Here is a 5,855-nt window from a genome sequence, read left to right as displayed (position 1 = left end):
TGAAAACTGTCAGTTCCAGTACAGATTTCTTCCATGTGGACTTGTTCTGATTCATCTGCTCTTCTGTTTTTTAATTTCTTAAATTTTTGCTTCCTCATATCATGGGTTGTTGCTATTATTCAATTGTGATGGTATAATTATTACTTATAATGAAAATAATTTGTTTACAGAAAAGCTGGTAAATCTGCTCTCTTTTTCAAAATATATATTGTCCTTCAAATTTCATCTGTAAATGTTCTTGGGAGGGTCAGGATTATTTGGGTCTCATACCATGCTTTCCTTAGACTTTCATTATACTTGACAGCTCATCATGATCTGATGAAATGATGTTACCCATGATCTTATATAAACATAACATACATAAAACAATGGCAATTAATATCAGGAGAAAATTAATACAATAAGCAGTGTGTAGTTGTAGAAAGCATGCTGAATTCAGATTTAGGTGAAATATTAGTGCTTTGAAACTTCTCCCTGACATATTACTTGTGCTTCTGTGGAATGTTTCTAAACCTCAGTTGCCACATCTATAAAATATGCATAATATTGTCTGTGGGACATATAGTAGGAGTTTCTAATGTGGAGTCCATAGACCTCATATGATCTCAGGGATAGATTTCAGGGGATCCATGGCTGTGAAGGGGAAAAAAAATACATGTTTATTTCAATATAATTGCTTTTCTTTGCAACCCTTTGTATTTTACTTCATGCATTTAGAAACATCTTTCTGAGAAGAGGTCTAAAGGTTTCACCAGATGGCCAAGGGAGCCCATGACACAAAAAGGTTAAGAACTTCTGTTCTTGAAAGAGGAGTTGGACCAGAATCATTGAGAATGGGCATCCATAAATACATTTTCCATATTCACAAAGTCACACATACACCTGAGTATTTAGGAATACTTATTTCCCATAGTTATTGAGAGGATCACATGATATATGTTCATCCTTCGTTGCCTAAGAACACCATGCCATCAGAGAAATGATGACAAGACTTGCACTTGACTTTGTTTTGAGTGAGGGAGGGCTGTGCAGGTCACCAACCTCACTTTTCTCCTCCAGAGTCACCTGAATTCAGTGACCAGATATTCATCAGGATGACTGGAGATGACCCAGGATGAGGCAATTGGGGTTAAGTGACTTGCCCAAGGTCACACAGCTGGTGAGTGTCAAGTGTCTGAGGTGAGATTTGAACTTAGGTCCTTCTGACTCTTGCACTGGTGCTGTATCCACTGCATTACCTAGCTGTCCCGGATTACATGATGTGCTGTGTAAAAAGTACTCTGTAAATCTACTTCAGACTATAACAGTTAGGAGACTGTAACAAATATTATCTATGACTAGAACAATATAATAAAAACAAATTTTGGAATATTCTGAGCAAGCCTAACTTTCTTATGGGAAATATAGGATTTGTTATGTTCATTTTGGAAAATCTGATTATTTCTTCCAATTGTAAAAATTAATACCATGCTTATCTAAATTATATTATCTCAGATCAAAGGTTATTTCCACATTTGGACAGTTATATATCTATGGATATAGATTTGATTGTTGCTCAAGAGAGTTAATAAACTAGTTCCTTTACCTTAAGACAGATACTATTTAGACTATGGAGAGTAAGATGAACACAGCAGACCATATATCTTTCTCTCACTCTTTCTTTCAGACATCATATCTTCATGGTTTGTATGAAGGATCCTAAAGTCTGTGAGGGAAAGGAACATACTCCCAGAATTTGCATCTTGTCCCCTTTCTCCACTTCTATGACCCCTCTTCAAAAATACAAAAGCTAGCAAGTGAATGGTCATGAAAAATTAGGGGTTCTTATTGTCTGTGCCTTTTCTGTGTTGTATATGGGAAAAGGAGGTAAGATATATGCATCTTCAAATCACTAGACCTGACATTATTAGCCTTGTTGTGTCATGGTCTCTAGTGGCAGTCTGGTGAAGCTATGGACCCCTTCTCAGAATAATCTTATTAAAAGCATAAAAGTATATACATAAAATAACAAAGGAAACTAATAATATTGAAATACAGTTATTTGAATGGTAAAAAAAAAACGAAAAACAAAAAAACAGCAAGATCATAGACCAAGAACTTGATACTAGATTACTTACAGGAAGTGAACATGGCAAACCTTGTTTTTTTCATTTACAAAATGCATGGGTTAGACTAGATGACCTCTATGACATCTTTAAACCTGAAGAGATTAAGGGATTTTCTAAGGATAGCTTTCTTTGGTACTGGATGTCACCCATATTTGTCTTCTTTACCCCCTACAATAGCCTGTGATGATGGTGGTGCAATTGATTTATCATCCTTTTGCGTATGAGAAAACAGCCCCTCAGAGGAGCTGAGGCTTACCCAAGGTTGTATGACTGAATGAGCCAGGGCTCAATCTCATATCCTCTAGCTCTAAGTCCAGTACTCCTTTCCTTTCCCCAAGCTACCTCTCTAAATTCCCCAATTGTTTCTACTGGTACATTAGAGCATAGCCCCTCAAGTGACTTGATAAAGGTTTAAATGGCAAAAAGCTAAGAAAGTAAAAAAAAAAAAGACTCAAACAGGATTATTTTAAGGTTCTTGTTTCCAAATATGTAAAAGTGCCAAAACCCAGTCTCACACACAGGAGTGGAATTTTTACATCACTTGTATACATGGAAACAATTTGTTTAAAAAAGGGGGAAATCCACCTCTGAGATTAGAGAACAAGTGACAACAGCATCATTCATCTTGGCAAAAGTTGACTGAGCAGATGATATAGATCCACTTTACTTGGACTCAATCAAAGGTTTTGCTGTTTTCATTTCACAGGCCAGATGTAGCTCATCATCAATTGGAACCAGTTCCAGAAGAGGTGTTATAGTCTCTGGTCCAAGAGAGAGTCTGATCCAGGCATCAAAAAGAGCCATGAGAAAAAAGGAATGTTTGCTACCAATGGTCGCCCAGCTATCTGCGAGCCCACTGTCAGGTTCACTTCATCAGTGGAATCTGTCCATAAGCGCTGCTGTCGTTGCTGGGGTTTTTTAATACCTTACAAATAATTGAACTGATGATTTTTTTCTGATGTTTATTATCCTGTTGCTTTAAAACATTGATCCTAGAACAGAACAGAAAAAAGGAGAAATAATGAAGTCTTGAATTGTCAAAAATAGAAAAAGTAGACACTATATATTAAGGATGAGATTAATTGGACTCCTTGAGTAACACAGGGCATTTTCAAATGATTTTTAAAATATATTAATTTGTCTCATTTTCAAGTGCCTTATAAGTTGCTTCCACATTTCATATTTTCAAACGAGAATGAAGGCTTAGATATGGAATGGAATGGAATTCCAATGGAATTTAACAAATCAATATATAAAGGGAAGTGTGACATCATTAACAGTTTTTTTTTTAAATCAACCACTGATGCATCTGTGTTGCCATTAACAATCATAGGATCACTTCACAGTGGCTTACTTTAAGAATTATTGTCTACAACCTTGTATGATAATAGACATAAGGACCGAGGTCATGGTTATTCATTTCCTGCAACCCCAGAGAGTTGTTCCCATAAGGCTTTGGAGAATATAGGGACAGAGGGCTGAAACATGGGGAATAGGGATGGCAAGGCAGTTGAAGAGCTGTGATGAGTTGAGTGCTTTTGCTCTTGGAAATTCCCTGGAGATTCTTCTCAGACTTGGACTATATCCCAGGTCTTAACTTTTCTTTCATTTCTTCTGGATTAGTCTGCCTCTTCCTGTTTTGATTGCTAGCACCAACTGCTTTCCACTAGAGATTCTTTCTCTCCTTAATCCTTTGAGGGAGAGAATGACTTCCCAGAGATCCTCCCCCTTGACTCTTGCACTGAAAGGAACACATCGTCCTTAAGTATTCTAAAGATTTCAGAAATCTAGGAACAACAAGGAAATAAGGAATGAAACATAAGAATCACAAAACACATAGCAGGGTATTTTAACCTTTGTTTCACAGACCTCTTCACCAGTCTGGTAAAATCTATTGACTCCTCTTGAGAACAGAAGCTTTAAAATGCATAAAATAAAACAAATGGTATTATAAAGGAAATTGGTTATGTTTAAACATGGTTGTCAAAAAGCAAGTTTTTGATATATAAAATGCTTTTAAATATACCTTAGACTACACAAATGTTAACTATAATTATAAGCAAATAATAAATGCAATTTTTAATATCTTGAGGCAAACTTAAATTTCCTAGAGGAAATATTGGGTTTGTTAAGTTCCATTTTTGGAAAAAGATCTGATTATAAATTTCAGTCATAAACATTGATAATGTTTCTATCTAAAGTATAACTTCTGAGGTCATACGTTATTTTTAACTTATGGACCACAGACTAAGAACCCAAGCTATGGAACCAAGCAGCTAGATGGCATACTGGACCTGGAATCAGAAAGATTTGAGCTCGAATCTGGCCTCAGATACTTACCATCTATGTGATTCTGGGCAAGTCCCTTAACCTCTATTTGACTCAGTTTTCTTGATTGTAAAAGGGGATAATAACAATATGTACCTTGCAGAGGTATTGTGAAGATGAAATCAATTTGAATGAGATATTTATAAAGCACTTAGCATATTGACTGACACATAGTAGGCACTATATAAAAGTTTATTCCTTCCTCTATTTCTTCCTCTGATCTATGATATGAGCTGACAGGAGACTCAGAGGCCAACTTGTACCCCCAATGAGTAACTGTGCATACACATCTTCAATAAGGCATCATCCAATAATGACTTGAGGGCTAACCCTGAGAGAGTACCCCATTCTCCCTCCAGAGGAATCCCATCACACTAAGAAAGAGTTTTCATGGTTAAGAAGTTTTTTCCCTTTACATCAAGTCTGAGTCTGTTTTTTAATACCTTCTATCCATTGCTCCTACCTCTACCCTCTGGGGATAAACAGAGAAAATCTTGTCTCCTTTCCATTAGACCAAAGATCTTAATCCTTTTGAGTCACAGGACTCTTTAACTATCTAGAGAAGCTGCTAAACCCCTTCTCATAATAATGTTTTTAAATATACAAAACAAATTGCAGAGGATTATAGAAGAAACTAATTATATTGATATCATGAGCCAAGATGAGACAGTCATAGGAAACAGTGCAAAGAGCTCTTCTACACAAACTCCTCCTAATAGATCTTGAAATTATACCAGACTAAATCCTGGTGAAAAAATCCAGGAAAAGGACCTTTGTCCAATCCAAATTGGCTTAGGGAGATAGACAGGAAGGTCTATGAGTACTGAAGATGGAGTCCAATTAGGGGCATGGAGTATTCCAGTGTCTACTGAGAGGCCAGAGGGCAAGAGGTCTTAGACCAACAAGTGATCACTGTGATGGGGACGGGTGCCATATAGCAGCTCTGTCTCCCACTGTCCAGTCCCAAGTCACAGGTCTAGGGCATATAAGGGTACCCATACATGGCAAGGTCATTATTGTTTGGGGAAACCCTGGGTAGCATACAGACAAAGGAAGAATTTCACAAGAGAACAGCAACAGCAGTAGTAGTATGGCTCAGACTTCATATGCAAAGCTCGGTCTCAAGTTCAATATCTGACTTAGCCTGCAGAGGAATGATCAGGGCAGGAATTTCAGACCAAAGGGGAGCCTACAATTCTGCCACTGACTAGCAGCTCACCAGCTGACCAATGCAGAGACCAAAACCCAGCTTAGGAATTTCCAGACCTCAGACAAGGGGAACATCAATCAGAATTTACCCTGGATCATATCTGAATCAGAATACTGAAAGCTTGCAGGTCCCCAGCCTATCCCTGAGATACTGGAAAAACCTAACACAATGCACTAGTAAAAGCAGCAACAGGACCAGATGAGACCTGC

The 5,855-nt window shown here is 37.4% G+C and overlaps 1 long non-coding RNA gene across 1 annotated transcript; it reads right to left on the bottom strand.

Annotated features, from left to right (window-relative positions):
• Positions 1–2,569: 2,569 nt before the first annotated feature.
• Positions 2,570–5,855, bottom strand: LOC140498419 (uncharacterized). The gene is made up of 3 exons (XR_011965090.1): positions 5,735–5,855; positions 3,707–3,895; positions 2,570–3,100 (listed from the first exon to the last, which is right to left on the bottom strand). It is a non-coding gene; the product is annotated as an uncharacterized lncRNA (long non-coding RNA).

Source organism: Notamacropus eugenii, chromosome 4 (genome assembly GCF_028372415.1).
Source record: "Notamacropus eugenii isolate mMacEug1 chromosome 4, mMacEug1.pri_v2, whole genome shotgun sequence".
Taxonomy (NCBI): domain Eukaryota; kingdom Metazoa; phylum Chordata; class Mammalia; order Diprotodontia; family Macropodidae; genus Notamacropus; species Notamacropus eugenii.
This window is presented reverse-complemented; position numbering and strand designations above follow the sequence as displayed.